This window comes from Leptopilina heterotoma, unplaced genomic scaffold (assembly GCF_015476425.1).
Source record: "Leptopilina heterotoma isolate Lh14 unplaced genomic scaffold, ASM1547642v1 Lhet_114, whole genome shotgun sequence".
Lineage (NCBI taxonomy): Eukaryota > Metazoa > Arthropoda > Insecta > Hymenoptera > Figitidae > Leptopilina > Leptopilina heterotoma.
Genome location: NW_025110833.1, coordinates 3,658,513 through 3,675,751, shown reverse-complemented (window position 1 = coordinate 3,675,751; position 17,239 = coordinate 3,658,513). Strand labels below are relative to the sequence as shown.

General features: G+C 26.3%; 1 protein-coding gene across 4 annotated transcripts in view; it reads right to left on the bottom strand.

Moving 5' to 3' along the window:
* LOC122506950 (Krueppel-like factor 3) overlaps positions 1–10,125 on the bottom strand; it is a 461,038-nt gene extending 450,913 nt beyond the window's left edge. For 3 of the 4 annotated variants that reach the window (XM_043619406.1, XM_043619419.1, XM_043619428.1), the window contains exon 1: positions 5,220–6,709. The gene's annotated coding sequence lies outside the window, so the exon portion shown is untranslated. Of the gene's footprint in view, positions 1–5,219; positions 6,710–9,046 lie in introns of those variants that run through there. The other variant, XM_043619413.1, reaches the window with a different exon arrangement.
* Between the last annotated feature and the right edge of the window lie 7,114 nt (positions 10,126–17,239).

Below are 17,239 nucleotides of genomic sequence, written 5' to 3'. Positions count from 1 at the left end.
AAATCTGGAATGTCGGAGCGTTGTCAGACAACTTTACATAAGCCTGATATGATCCACGATGGTATAATAATAATTCTACTATACACAGACAACAAGGTAGATAAAACCGATAATATAACCAAGTTACCGTTTAAGCTCTTTGGATGGCATAAATAATCCTATTAAATGTGTCATTGACTATGTCAACGGTCCAACACTATATGTCGTTCAAAAAAAGTAAAAAGAATATCAATATATAATTTCCTTCGATCTCAACATGATTTCACCTCATGCTGCTATATCACCATATAATTTAAATCTCAGATAATCAAAAAAATTTCTCTTATTTTTAACGATGATTCGAGATAAGAACGATGAATATAAGGTGTGTCTATTTTTTCTCTACTTCTTTATAACGTCAAAGCAATAAAATTCCCAGCACTACGGAAACAAAAACACTGTTTATTTAATACTGTCACTGATTAACGAAAATATCTAATCAAGATGACACAAATATTAAATTGATAAAAACAGGTTTTATTGTTTCTTTCTTTCTTAAATTTCGACTTGTCACAAAAATTATGATCTTATTATACGCGAGTTTGATGACTCGAGAAGTGGATATAAAAATACACATAATGAATAAAAGCCCCCAACAAATAAAGATCCAAATTATCTTAAAAAAATCAAAAAGTCTTGAACTCTCCACATTCAGTCTCAAAAATTGACTGAGTTCAATTTTCCTTTTTTCATGTGTATAGAAAAAAAATTGATTACAGATCCAAAACGATTTCATTATGCGGCAATATCAAAAGAGCATTGAAGATATATAACTTTCATTTCCTTCACACCTCGCTTCGTAGCAGAGTTTAGTGACGAAAAAAAAGACAAAATTCTACCTTAATCTCTCTAAAGATTTGACAGATAGAAAGAGAGTCTTTTTACACTTAAAGAGACGACCATAATTCATCCTCACATGCCCCTGAGAAAGCAACGCGGGCTAATTAAGCAGTACAGAGCGCCCGGATAATCGTTTAACATTTCTTTTATGAGAAAAAAAATGTCTGCTCACTTTTCTTCGGTTAAATGGTCACAGATATTAGATAATTTGCATAAAAGTGTGTTGCAGCACACTTTTGATGCGAGTTTAAAATGACTCTTGCCTTTACAATCGTTTTACAAAAATCTGCTACAAACAACTAATTATCACGAATGAATATAATTATTTGTTCTATACTTCAGTAACTATTTCTATGATTTAATAACTATTTTTATAATTTAATAACTATTTTACTAATTCAATAACGATTTTTATAATTCAATAACTATTTCTATAAGTCAATAACTATTTCTAACTATATATATTTAACAATTTCCATAACTGTTTCTATAACTATTTCTATAAATATTTCCTGATTTTATTAAATGATTTTCTAGAGAAATTATTGTAACTGAATGTCCTGATCAAATAACAGGTTATAATTTTTTTCAGCTAAAAATCATTGTCCAGTAAATCGAGCATTAAAAAGAATTTAAATAACAGCTTTGGGGGAACATTCTCGTAATCTTTATACAAACACGAAATGCTTACAAGGAATGGAAATTTTGAATCAATTTTTTATTTAGAGATCTAGAATTTTTATTCTTTAAAAATTACAACTGGTTCTTTGATTCAGACCGTCACTTGCAACTTACATAGTTTTTACAATAATCTTTTATTCATTCGGACCCTATCAATTAAAAATCTTGTACTTATGTCATTAAATCATAATCTAAATAATAAAAAAATCATAACTTTAATGTTTCTAGATTCAAATGCTAACTGAAGTGGCAATTTCAAGCAAAAACAATTCCAACTAATTAACAATAAAAATTTAATTGGAAATCTTGAACTTAGGCGACCAACTAGTACCATCAAATTAGAACCCTAAAAAGCAAATTAAATTAATTCTAATAATTCCAAATTCGTAAAATTTCGAACAATTTCCTACTAATAAAAAAAAAGCTAAAAAAATAATCAACGAACCCTAATTCTCCATCAATTTTTCCGTTATAAACAATTTTTTTTTAAATTAAACGTTTAAAAATCAGAACCTTCCTTAAAAACATTGTTTGCTCCACAATTCAACAAAAATAAAATTTTTATTTGTACCAGAAAAAATTTATTTGAAACAAATAAAAATTTTATTTGTACCAGATAAACTTTATTTGAAACAAATAAAAATTTTAGTAGTAGATAAAAATAAATCATTTCAATCACAAAAAAAACAAAATTTCTTAGTTCTGTATTAACAACTCTTTATTCTCTAGAAAGAAAATTCAATTTCAATATCTCAAGATCGAAAAAGACCAATTTTATTGAAAGAGGAAATTGTGAAAATTGAGTGTGGGTGTTAGGAACTACTTTTGTTTGCAAGGTGAATCAAGGTTCACAAGTGCCACGTTTGGTGTCAGGTGCCTCCGTCGCTCAAGGCAATGCATGAAAATGCAATGTAAACTATTAAAGCGTCGAATAAGGAGGCAGCCTGGTACGTGTGCCATCATGAGTATAGGTACTCGGAATACGCCCAAGATCGATCAAAGTTCGTCGACTCCCAAGCTCTGTCTGATAACTCTTCAAGCTTGGTGTAAAACTTCCAAGCGTGACGATATATACTATACAGACATATTAGATATACACATACATCTAAAAAAAAAATATATATATATATATATATATATATATGTATATATCTTATAATACTATAGACTATACGCATGATATTATCATTATTTCACCAACGCGCATACACACTCAAACATTATAATAGTCCATCGTTTAATACTCTTGCCTCATATTCATAAACTGTTTATTAAAAGTAAAACTTTTTCAATTTTAACTTGATTGCCGCGGATGGACAAGTGTAAATAAAAGATTTATTCCCATGCTAATCAACCAAACTATAGAATCTAATATTTATCCCGTCTATATTTATATTGTCATTATTATTATAGATATTTTACAATTGTCATCATGTGTGAGAAAGGTATTATTTAAATTCGAAAATCAAATTTATATATAATCAAATCAAAGAAAAAAAAAAAGAAAAAAAAAGAACACGGAAATAAGACTTTACTTGGAACGGCTATGAATTTCACTAGATTAGTGAAATTTTTAGTTGCTTCAAAATAAAACTTTCGTTATTTTAGAGAAATTTAACCACGTTGAAGTCCACAACGTTTATCAACGAAAAAAATTGTTTACTTAATAAATTATTAAAATATATCGCAGCAATATTGACACAACAATATTTAGAAAAAATAGATTGATGTTTATGTTCTGATAATAATTGTTATACAATTAAATATTAAATTAAAAATAATATTCGAATAGATGAAACAAATTTTTTTCGTTGATCAACGTTGTGGACTTCAACATCGTAAATTTATTGCTGTTCCAAGCAAAACTTTTTCCGTAAATATTTTAACTAGTAAACTACGCGAAAAAATAGAGTAACTTCTACTATTTATAAAGTAAATTAATAATTGAAATTTTTTACTATTTTTTACTTTCTATTTTTCTGTTGTTTTACTTTTTATTTTCACTATTTTTCTTACATTCTAATATCTTGAATTTTTACTACTTTCTTATGTTTACCATTTTTGTTAGTTTCTTATTTTTACTATTTTTACTTTCTTATTTTTTACTACTTTTATTAAATTTTTTTTACAATTTTTCTAATTCTTATTATTTTTAGAGTAAATTGTAATTTAAGATTTCACTATATAAAAGTAGTAAAAGTTACTTTATTTGTTTATTTCGTTTAAAAAGTATTTCCACTAATACAAAAAATGGACAAGGACATGAAAATTAATTTAAAAAAGTCTTATTTTAAGAAAGAAAAATCGTCTGACTTATTACAACAAAAAACATACTTTTTCTTACAATTTTCTGAAAGCAGATTTCTTTCACCGATTACTGTTACAAAGTTTTAGTTGAAATTAAAACCATTAAACTTTTATTTAATTTTCTTTTTACAACTTCACTACTTCACGTGATTTAAAATCACGAGATTAAAAATTAAAATCACACCCACTGGAAAATATTTCCAGAAAATTCCAATTGGAGAATTAGGCAGAATTCCGATTATAATTCTCTTTATTTCTAATTTAGTTTTAAAACTAATTTTTTAAACAAAATTTCAAATAAACTATAAAGTCAAATTTGATAAAATCGATTAATATTTTATAGAACTTTTGAGAGTAATTTTTAAAATAATTTTTTGTTATATTCTAGTAAAAACTGACAAATTAAAATACCAACTAAGTTTTGTCATAAAATTGATAACATAGCTTTGAAAATAAAGAAGCAAATAAAATATTAAAACATTTTTCATTATTTACAAACTTCATGTTTCTTTCGATCTGTCAAATACTCTCAGGTTTTCATCAACTCCCAACTTATTTCAAGTTTCAGAAAATCTGTTTCTCGTTATTATTTACAAAAAAATTTCTGTAGTTTTTTCAAGTTATTCCAGTGAAAATTCTGAAGAATATTTCTTTTTAAAAAAAGTTACTAGAAATATCAGACACATAAAAAATACTTTTTTCAATATTTACAAACAGAAAATAATCGGAATTCTAGCGGATTTCCAATCGTAACTTCCTAAAAAAATTACTAAATATGAAAATTATAAAATTTGAAATGTAAAAATCATAAAAGGACTCTAAAACGAAATTTCCACAATATTCCCTTAAATAACAATTTATTATCTTTATAAAATTGATCGAAACTATTTTTATTAATTCAAGTAACTCCTAAAATGAAAAATTTAACTTTTCAAATTTTTTACAAAAACACTGATTCAAACACAATTAATGATTAAAAACGAATGGAATAAAACAAATTAAAGAAGCAAATTACTTTTTTACATTCAAACTGTTTTCTAGATTTTTCAATTTTCTACAATATTTCATTCATTTTCTAGAATTTTCAAGAATGGTCCAAAAGAAAATTCGAGACTGCTCTTTTAACAAATTTTCCCTACATTATTAAAAACTTCACAATCTTTATAAACAAACTATATAAAACATTTTCCAAAATTTTATAACAATTTTTTCTCACTGAATCTAATTTATAAAAATGTATATAATTAATCTTTCTCTAATTTATAAATTACTTACACCAAAGCGAAAAAAAACAGCAACATTTTTTAAATAAACTTGCCTATTTATAAATAATGAAAATAATAGAAACTCACCGAAGCTGTGCTCTTCGGTTTTTAGCTATGTGTGCTTTTTTTTAAGTCAACTACTTGTATTTAATCCTCAGGTCATTAACCACCGATTATCTCTAAAATTCCATGCTCGCAAGGCTGCCTCGTAATGTCAACACGTCATCAAGATAAACTGACACTAGACACTTCACTACAAACACAATTCAAGATTCTCTTCACTCTGTTTATCGCTAAATTCCGTCCAACAATTTTCCCGATAGTCAACTAAACACAAAAGGAACTCTCAAGAATTGTGACATTAAACAATAAGAAAAACAGGAAACCACCATCGAAATGTCCAGAGAGAAAAAAGAGATCACAGAAGACAATATATAGTCTCCAACTGTCTTTATAATTTTTTCCTTTCACAATAATCACAAAATAAATAAAAAATTGTCAAATCAACAAATCATCGAAATTCGAGTTTCAATGATTGATCAGCACTCATTAATCATCATCATCATAAAAAATTTTAATCTCTCGAGTAACAAAATATATAAAGCACGATAACTCCTTCTCGTGAAGGTTGTGTTTACGATTGCGCTCGACTTTACACGTGACAACCAAGTTGCAAAACCCAACACCGGTTCCTTTCGTTACAATCCAAAATTCGACCAAATTAACAAAATTGGAAATTTATCAAAAATTCCTTTTTGCAATATCTTTTCTTTTCCTCGGAGATTTTCCACAAGACCGGCTTCTATTCACTGACACGTGCGTCCCGAGAGGAAAAGAAAGGAAAAAAATAAAAAGTGATTTTATCAAAAGTTATCACTTAAACTTAACAAGTATGCCTCGACAATTTAAAAATTTATTTCAAATGCGATTGCAGACAGACAGAACACTCTCGTCCGTCCGTCCAATGTCGCGTTCACAGCATATTTTCAAACTGATAAGTGTTCGAGGAAACACTGAGATTGACACTTGGTCCAGAATGAAATGACAATGACTCGATGATGTTTGAAAAAAATCACCATTTAACACTTGTCAAGTGATAAATTGATATTTACACTTGGAATCAGCTGATCACACCACACACTGGTGGCACACATTTATACATAAACAAGAAAAAAAACGAGGTAACAACGAGCAAAAAATGTTAATTCTCGAATAAAAGAGCTTTTTAATTATAAATAGAAGATGCTTATCAAACTGGAAATTGGGGGAGGGAGTTTTCAATTTATTGAGCGTAACTAACGAGAGGAGAAATAATATATATGAAAACAAAAAGGATTGGAAAAAATTTTTTTTAAATCTCGTCCAATAAAAAGACACACGAAACGCAGACAACACCGTCAACAATAAATTTATTATTTTATTTAATAGTCTTGCGTTTAAAAATTATTCTTTTGACACTTGACACACGCTGACAAAACCGAAGACTTATTTATTGATATGACAGAATGAAAATCACAGACAGGGCTATATGCGAGCGACCCGCTCCTGTCGGCAGCCAGGCGTGCACTGCTTGCTTGACTCCGTAGCTCGCGCTTCTCGACAAGCTCCACCGCCTTCATACCGCAAACACACAATATTCTCTATACTATTCCCGCGAGAAACCCCGCACTAAAAACCTTAGATTTTCATTACTAAACTTTAATTAAAAATTAAAAAATTTTTTTCCTAATTTTTGAAATGACAATTTTCTCAAGATTATACTGAATTTTTATAATAGTGTCATTCACACCAACTACTACAAAAAAAAATTCCTAAACGAATGAATTTGCACCACAGTTACGAGAGGAATCAACTAAAATTTCCATAACCAAATCAACTATGAATCCTAGTCAACTCACGATTAATTAACAATTCCCTCCTATATCAACAATAAATCCTGGTTAATTTAACATATTCCTTCTAAAACTAATTAGGAATCCTAATATATATATAAATCCTAAACTTTTTTAAGAAATGTTCGCTGCACTTCTTTTTTCTCAAATCGCGGTATACTTTTTCTTTAATTTCTTTCTTTCTATTCCGAAAAACTCTTTAAATCCACAGTTTTTCAAAAATATCAAATTGAGACATAAAAAAACAAAAATTGTTGCAATGCAACGTTTTGATGCTATACATTCTAAATTTGAATTAATCAAAATGTTTACTAATTTGAATTAGTGACTGACTTTCTGCTTGTGAGTTAGTAAATTTTACTAATGAATCAGTAGAAATGACTAGTTATTACTATAATTTACCAGTGACTGACTTTTGAATTAGTAAATTTTACTAATAAATTAGTAGAAATTGAGAAGCGGCGTGCAATAACAGCAGCTACGCTCGGGCTAGATTCTTTCCACTTCTACGCAAATCGAAGTAGATATTCCGTTTGAGTAAGACAGCCCGAGCGTAGCTGTTATTATTGCACGCTGCAATATAGCAATATAGCAATATATGCAATTATAGCTCAATTACTATATTAATGATTAACTTTTTGCTTTTGAATTATTAAATTATACTAATGAATTAGTAGAAATTACTATTTATTGGTAAAATTTACTAACTCAAAAGCAAAAAGTCAGTCACTAATAGTAATTTCTGTTAATTCATTAGTAAAATTTACTAATTCAAAAGCAAACAGTCAATCACTGATTCAAATTAATAAACATTTTTACTAATTCAAATTTAAAGTGTATAACGGTCTCAACGTGAGAATCTTACAAGAACTGTGTTTAAATTAGTAAAAAGAAGGTATAAAGCTTAACTAGCACACAGTTTTTCTAAGGATATAAAATTCAAAATTTGATATCCTTAGAAAAACTGTGTCAGTAGAATTTTAATAATTGTTAGCAGAATTTTACTAACAATTAGTAAAATTGCTGTATTAAAAATCCATAAAACAGTTTGACTAATTTATTTAGTGAATTGGCTCACTAGCAATTAGTGAAATTCTACTAAAAATTAGTAAAATTTCGCTATCAATTAATAATATTTTACTAATCAAAAATGGGAAAAATCGCCCATGAAAATTACTAACAATTAGTGAAATTTTACTATTTGCAAGTAGAATTCTACTAAGTCAAGTTTAGAGAGAAAGATATCAAAAAGATTGTTACATAAAAAAATAGTCAAATAAATTGTATCTCACACCCAGATAAAAATAAAAAATTTAGTAGGCTTTGAGTCAAATATAATATTTCTTTTGGGGGTAATAATTAATTTTTTTTTGTCAATAACTAAAGATTCTTTTTAACTTTAATTAGTTAAAAATAACTAGTATAAAATAACTAAAAATAACTAAAATTAACTAATAACTATTGACAGTAAAAATTCAGTAACTGATTCAGTTAGTAATATTTCTACTAATAAAATAGCTAATAATGACTAATTATTAGTTAAATTCCCTGTGTTATTTAGATAATTTAGAAATAATTAATTCAAAATTTGAATGGATTAATTTTCAAATAGATGAAAATGTCAAAAATTTTATCTATTTTTAATCGATAAAAAATTTTGATAATTTGACAAAATTTTAAATATACCTAAGAAAAGGTTAATAGAAGACAACCTACTAATGTGACACCTTATTAGGTTACCTACTAAATTTTATTCTTTTAATTAGACGTAACCACTATCGCTTTGATGATTCAAAATACTTATGCCGAATATGTGTACAAAAATAATGTACTCAGGGCTAATTTCACCAACCTTAATTAAAAGTTAATCAATGATTAAAGCCAGTTTAACGGCTTATGATTGGTTGATTGAGGAATTAATTATTAATTAACTTTTAATCAATATTGATGTAACTAATAGTCTTTAAGACTATTAGATTTGTCGCAATAAAAAAATACTTATTCACCAGTAACATTACTCACATTTGGAAAAAAAGGCCAAAACTAGCATCCGGAAATAGACATCTTCCATAAATTGATTGTGGTGATGATGATACTGAAGATGATACTGGAGATGATGATGATACTGAAGGTGATACTGGAGATGATGATGATTATGATGATGATATTGGAGATGATGATCGCACGTGTCCAGTTGCTGTATGGAATAAAACAAAAAACAAAAATACGATAAAAAATATTCTAATATCTCAATAGATAAGGGCTCGTCTAAGTCGAAATAATAAAAATTATCAACTTTCGGTACACTTTTTTCGAAAACTATTGACCCAATTGTCTTCACTTTTACTGCATATTCAATTGCAAATATAATCAATTATCTGATCGAATATTAAATAAGCTCATACTCAATTAATTAAGCATTCAATAAAATTAAAAGTTACAAAAAGTATTCTTTTTTAAAAACATAAGTAAACCAAATTTAAAAAAAAAATACTCCATTAATGTTACATAATCTCCGTTTTAATACAACACAACTTGGAAGTATCAAATTATGATACCAAAAATCTGGATCAAATCATACACTTTTGGTATTCATTTGATCCTCTTTGGTATTAATTTGATACTTTCAAGGAAAACTGTGAAGTCATTAATACGGTGACAATTCTTTTTAATTTTAATAAAGAGTAGTCCATAATTTACGTAGCCTTTTGAGAGGGAGGGGAAAGTCAAGCTCTATTGACTACAATAAGAGAAAAAAATGGCGTTACTGTACGTAACAATGGAGGTGAGTTGGGGGGGGGGGGGTAAAATTTCCAAAAACGAAGGCTACGTAGTTTATGAACGACCTCTGAATTGCTAAACGAAATGCAAAAAAGTGGCAAAGCTGTTCATTGATTACGAATAAAAACGTACCGAAAGAAAAAAACACGAAATTTTACATTGACCCAAATTGAAAAATATTCCAAATATTTTAAAGTCATTTTCACCTATCAAAAGTTAAGTCAAGTTAAATGGTTATTAACTTATCATTATTGTTATGGCTATATTAATAAAATTATTAATATATTAAGTTACTATCATATTATTCAGTTGTTAATTACATTATTAAGTTAGTATCAGAGTATTAAGTATAATTAATTATATGTACAATCATAATAATTATTATTAGTAATAATAAAAGAATTAAGCAACATTGTTACTTTGAAAATTAATTAATTATAATCTACTTTGCCAATTAAACACAAATAGCAAAAATTATTCGATTTAGACTTTCCCTTAATGGAGCCCAAATAAATGGAGCACAATATCAAATTTTCAAATATACAATTCACAATAAAAATAAATGTCAGAGCAAAATATGAAACAACATAGTGACAAATAATAAAGGATAATAAATTTCATGCAAATTATCAATAATATAATAAATTTCGTGCAAATTATAAATAATATAATAAAATTTCATGCAAATTATAAATAATATCTTCACTGGTATTCCAGTGGTTATACAGTTTTAGTGTGTCTGTCTTTGTTTATGTACGTATTCACACCCGCAAAATTTCCCTACCTACAGTGGCATATTAAAATTGAACAAAACTGCACTTTTTGTGCATGTGTGTGTACGTATACATAAAATAACGCAAAATTTTCGCACTCGATTTCCCTACCTACATTCGCATACTAAAATCGAAGGGAGAATTTACTCCTACCTTCCCGAATTTTTAACGTAACCGACTAAACCTACTTTTGGGCTTTTAAAGGACCTTTCAAACGCAAAACTTTCTGCGTGGGCTTTTAAGTCCTTGCATTCTAAATTTGAATCAGTAAATTCAGTAAAATTTTTACTGACTTTCAATGAATATTCACTGAAGAAACAATAAATGATAATAATACATAATATTACATAATAATACATGATACATAATAATAACAATATGAAATAAAGAAAACTTCCATGCTGATGACTCAAAATCAATTTTTTTATTTATTTTACAATTATAATTTGCTGAAAGATTGTAGACAGGTTGCTGATTGTGCTGAAAGACAGGGTTATTATCATAAACACGATTTTTCAAATAGTCTCCAAATGAATTTATCCATAGGAATTATAATTCCTATTTATATTTTATAATTTATAATTCGTCATACATTAAATTTTTAACTTTAATAGAAAATTTTTCAACTCAAAATACTACTCAAACTATAAACTTCAATAAACAAGAAAATTTAACGTTAACTTAAAAAACTATATTGTCAATTTCAAAATAAATAAAATATTAAATACCTAAATGTTAATTAACAAAATCAATTCAAGTAAATAATTAAAATTACGATCCTAAAGTTCCAAACGTTAAAATGAACAAAATTTATTTATTTCTTCTTGAAATTAAATTTTTATTTCAGTAGTAATTTTGTGTCACTATCAAACAAATTAATTATTAATTTTTAAAATCTAAAATTTAAGTTTTTAATTTTTATTACCTATGCAATTAGTAATCTGTGAAAATATTTTTAATAAAAAATATTTCGTTTATTTGAACTTTCAAAACTAGTGGATTATTTAAAATTAATTTATTAATTAATTAAAATATTAAAAACCGATTTTTAATTTCTTTTTCAAAAAGAACAAATTTTACTTTGACTCAATAGAAAAAACAACTCTCTAAATATGAATTAGTCAATTTTGACTAAAAATTAGTCAGAAACGTTTACTACACTAAGAAATCATTACACTTAAATGAAATACAATAAAATTATTCTTTTGAATAATTATATTTAATTCAAACATATTTTCTGTTTTAGTTTGTTGATTATAAATAGTTTAAAATCAACCACAACTTATGTTTGAATTAAACATATTATTTCTTTAAATGAACTAAAAAATATGTTTCAATTATTAAACTTAAATATGCTTGACTGTATAGCAAAGATAATTTAAGTTTGATTAAAACAAAATTTCTTTGAATAAAATAAATCGTTTTCTCAATATAATTAATTTAATAAATGAATCGGTCATATTACGTTAAGGGCCGCTAAAGTATTACATAAGCATGTTTGGGTCTTCGATTTGCTTGTTTTCTTAAGCAATATAGAGGGAGGGCGGGGGTATTTAGAATCTTTCGTAAGATTTTTTTTAAACATAAAATTTAGCAATTTTTTATTTATTTAAAATTTTAGGTAAATAAAAAATTGAAAATGGGAGGTTTAAAAAAAATCTTACATAAGATAGGGAGGCAGGGGCGAGGTCTAAAAACCTTAAAAATATGCTTACGTAATTTTTTGAATGGCCCATTGGTCAAAAGTTACTAATTTAGATTTAGAGAGTAAATTGCATTTGGAGAACGTAAATGAACATTATATAAATAATCTTATAAATAAGATATGTAAAAAACTATGGAAATACACTGACAAAATTACTAATTTTTGTAGTAATAAAACTTACTACAAAATAGTACATTTTGTCAATGGTGTCACTATGTTGTTAATAAATATTTAATGTATAATAATAAATATATAATTTTTTGGTTTGTCTTAAAAACTCATCGATTCGGTGAACGGTCCCACGTTGAGGTGATGGGATCCTTCACTGCAGCGCCCTTTCTGGTCCACCTCCAAAGATTTCTTGACTTCTTGCTTGTACTTCTTCGCGCCAGATCATGGACCACACTTTGTGGATTGTCGATTGAGTGGTCACTGAAAAATAAAATCAAAACAATTTCTATTAAAGCATTAAATTGTTTATATTTTATTTTTCAGAATGCTACCTATTCTATTTAGAATTATTAAAGAAAATAAAACCTACATCAGGATGTCTAACAAGGATTGAGAAAATAATTCCCTGACTTTTTGCTAATTTTATTTCTGCTTTCTAGGGACAAAAATATGGTAGCTAACATATTTAACAATAAATTAATAGTTAATAGTCTCCAGTCTTTGGTAAAAAATCTAAAATTATCAAAAATTCGAAAAACCGAAATTCTTAAAATTCAACATTTTTTCTTCTTTTTTATGGCATTAAGCTTCATTATTTTTAAGCTCTTCAAAAACTCTTTACTTATTTAATAGTCTCCACCCTTTGGTAAAAAATCTAAAATTATCAAAATTTATCAAAAATTCGAAAAACCGAATTTCTTAAAATTCAACATTGTTTCTTCTCTTTAATGTTATTTAGCTTCACTATTTTTGGGCTCTTCAAAAACAATTTACTTATTTAATAGTCTTCATCTTTTGGTAAAAAATCTAAAATTATTAAAAATTCGAAAAATCGAATTTCTTAAAATTCAATATTTTTTCTCCTCTTTTATGGCATTTAGCTGCACTATTTTACTCACAAAAATGTTAATTTTTGTATAAATTTTTAGAAATTTCCCTGGCTTTCAATAAAATTGTCTGACATTCCCTGACTTTTCCCTGACTTCCCTAACTTCCCTGACCCTGTGCATCCCTGTGCTTCCCTGTTAAACACCTTGTGCATCCATCAGCATTATTTTTCATTTAACTACATTTATTTCTACACTATAGAAAATAGAGTAACTTTTACTATTCTCAAAGTAAAACCTAAACTGTCTGGAATTTCTATGCACATTTTTTGTTAATTTCTACTATTTTCGGAGTAAATTTTACTACGTTCAAAATACATTTTTATAAAAATTAGTAAAATTTCTAACGTGGCAAAATTTAATCCAAAAATAAAAATTGACAAAAGTGCACAAAAGTTCCAGATAGTTTAGATTTTACTAAAAGTAAAAGCTACTTAATTCGTTTTTCCGTGTATAAATTCTCATACAAATTTTATCAAAATTTGAAATCAATTCGTAAAAATTTATATTTAAGATATTTACTTTAATGAAAATAATTACGACATAGACGCAATAAAAAATTCTCCACAGTGTGTAAAAAACGCATTTTTTTATATAATTTGTTTCAAAGAATTTTTTTTATTTTAGAGCCTCTCTTAAAAAAACTTAATATTTTTTCAGTCAAAGTAGATAAAAAATTACTCAACTTTTAATATAGACTCAGAGACCGCAATAAAAACTTGGTTCGTCGATAAGTATAAGAAGTCTTAAAGAACTCACTCAAGTCTTTAGAGAAAAGAAAGAAAGAAAAAAAAAGAAAAGCGGCAAATTTTTTTAAGCCCTATATACAAAGTATAGCTACCGTCTATATATACACACATTCTATATAATTTGGATCGAAACGATAGTCATCTTTGCTCTTAGAGTAGGATAGCAAAACCATAATTAGTCTGTCGACTTTTCTCATAAAGACATTAACTCACAGACAGTCTCTTATCTATTTTGCCCGTCTACTGTACCAGGTACAATCATATTCTTCAACTATTATTTAGTACCAACTTCCCTTTCAGTAAATAAGATACTAGGCAGGAGGATTCTTCCTCATATTTGCGGACCGAAATATAATATTTTATAAATCGTTTACCAAAATTCTATACCCAAGTGCATTATTCGCTCGTTAATACAAATCAAATGAAAATTAAATCCAATAAAACTAATTTTACTTATCCCAATTTGTAAATTTTAATACATAAAATTAATTCACATTACTAACAAGCTACCCAAGGAAATGTTTTACTTAAACCAAATATAATTTATTTGAAGCAAATAAAAGTATATTTGTCATAGAGCTTACTAAATTATTTGTCTTTAATACAAATTTTGTTTAGCACAAATAAATTATTTTTGAATCAAATAAAATTTATTTGGAACAAACAAATAATTTAGTCGACTTTGAGTAAAATACATATTTTTTCTGTGTGTAGTTTTTGCTGAATTGTTACACTGAAAAAAAATGTATTTGATTCAATTAAATATTTAATTGATAATAGTCAAGTAATCGGTTATTTGAATGAAATAAAATTTTTTTTCAGTGTATATAAAGTTAATTAAAAAATTTTGTTCACTCTGAAACAAAAGTATATATTTGAAAAATACATAGACAATTTACGATGACCTCGTATGTATTTTTTACCACTTTGAACTCTAGAGAATTGACTAATCTAATTCCAAATGTTCAAAAACTGTTTTATCAGAGTAAAAAATTACATTTACTTATTAAAAAAAAAAAAATACGAGATAAAATAAAATCTGATTATGGAGAAATGTGTCCAATTGAAACGAAATCCAGAGTTTAAGTAGAAAAAGCTGATGTGTCAGACGCGACACAACTTTTTCTACTTAAAACCGTGAATTTCCTATAGAGACTACTTTTTATTTTCATAAACGAATTTTGTATTTTATAATATTATTAACTTATGAAAAATATACTTTGTCCGACTTGTGCCTTTTTTTCTCTTTTTATTCACAAAACAATAAACTGCGATCAATTTTTACAAAAGAGATAAAACATTGTTTGAATAAATCAAAGATGATTATTTTTAAGATTATTTTCCCCCATTAAAAAAATTTCTTTTGTCGCTCATGTGTATTTATAAACAAATATGTTTATTAACTTACAAAAGAATTTTCTCTGCTGCGAAATTTCTCCGAATTTCTCTTCTTTCGAAATATTCTGAAACAGACAAACAAAATTTTCGAAATTAATATAAAAAATTATTACAATTACAAAAAATTAAAAACAGTCGCTACAGTAATTTATGCAAAATAATTATTTTTTTATCAACAAATATATTGTCCAAACGTATTTATCAATTTTATGAAATTATTTCAAAAAAATCGTTTTAATTTATCAAAATTCGGAAATGGGAATTTTCAATATTTTCATCAAGTGTTGAGATTATGACAACAAACACAAAAATACAATTTATAATAAAACGAAACTTGTTTAATTATAAACCAAATGATGTTTTGAAGAAAAATTAAAACAACTTGCAATGCATACTAAACGTGAAAATAAAATCATTTAGCTTTATATGATCGTTTTACGATGAGAAATTAGTACTTCGCCATTGCGACATTATAATTTAGGTCCAAATGGTTTAACATGTCCAGATATAAATGTTAATACGAGCATTTTATATGCGGAATGCAGTCGCGAAACTCAAGTCGCTTTTTTAAATCGTCAGTACGTATATGGTCGAAATATGTTGAAACGTAACAGGGCAGTGTTGGTTTGTGCATGCCTCCCAGTATATAAGATCGTGACTGTTGTACAGATTTTCGTTTTCCATGCTTCTCTAAATTCAAAATTCAAGAGCGTTACTCTTTATATCGGCAACAAAAAGCTCTTTTAAACAAATTACAATAACTAAAAAAGCCCTCCAACCGCAACATCTATACGGATATATAAGGGGATATTCTACACTTTCATGAATAAAATATTATAAAATATGTACAGTATAGAAATATATTCAAGAAAAATAAAAAATATCTCTTCTATAATTTACTATCAGTGACAATAAAGTCGATTGAAAAAAGCTTTTTAAATTTTATGTCGAATATTAAACAAGTAGTGGCATCTCTCAACCATATAGGTAACTAACACTGCTTACATGATAACGCGGAAGAGTATATCGCATTGCATAAAGAAAGGGGATACATAAAGTCGTAAACAAAATTTTGCTTAAGTTAAAAAAACAATTAAAAAAATTTGTTTTTTTACTTTCACTTTTACTTATTTTGCTTAATAAAATTATTAATTATTTTTTTCTGTTAAAACTTATTATTGTTTAATTTATAAAATTGGTAAAATTAGTAACATTTTAATCCAAAAATATGTTAACAAAATAAAAAACAATAAAGAACTTTCATAAAAAAATAAACAATAATGATAATGAAAATTTTCTTAATATTTTACAATTATGCAATTTTTTTGCTTTCACCATCTATTATTAATTATACTTATTTTGTAAAAATTTAATAATGTTTACTTGGTAAAATAAATAAAATTTTAATTCAAAATTATGCCAACAAAACAAACAACAATAAAGAACTTTCATAAAACAATAAACAATAATGATAATAAAAATTTTCTTAATATTTTACAATTATGCAATTTTTTTGCTTTCACTATCTATTATTAATAATTATATTTTTTGTAAAACTTTATTATTGTTTACTTGGTAAAATGAACAAAATTTTAATTCAAAAATAACAAAAAGCCAACAAAACAAACAACATTAAAGAATTTTCAAAAAATATTAAACAATAATGATAATGAAATTTTTTCAATTTTTTACTATTGGGCATTGTTTTTGCTCTCACTATCTATTATCAATTATATTTTTTGTAAAAATTT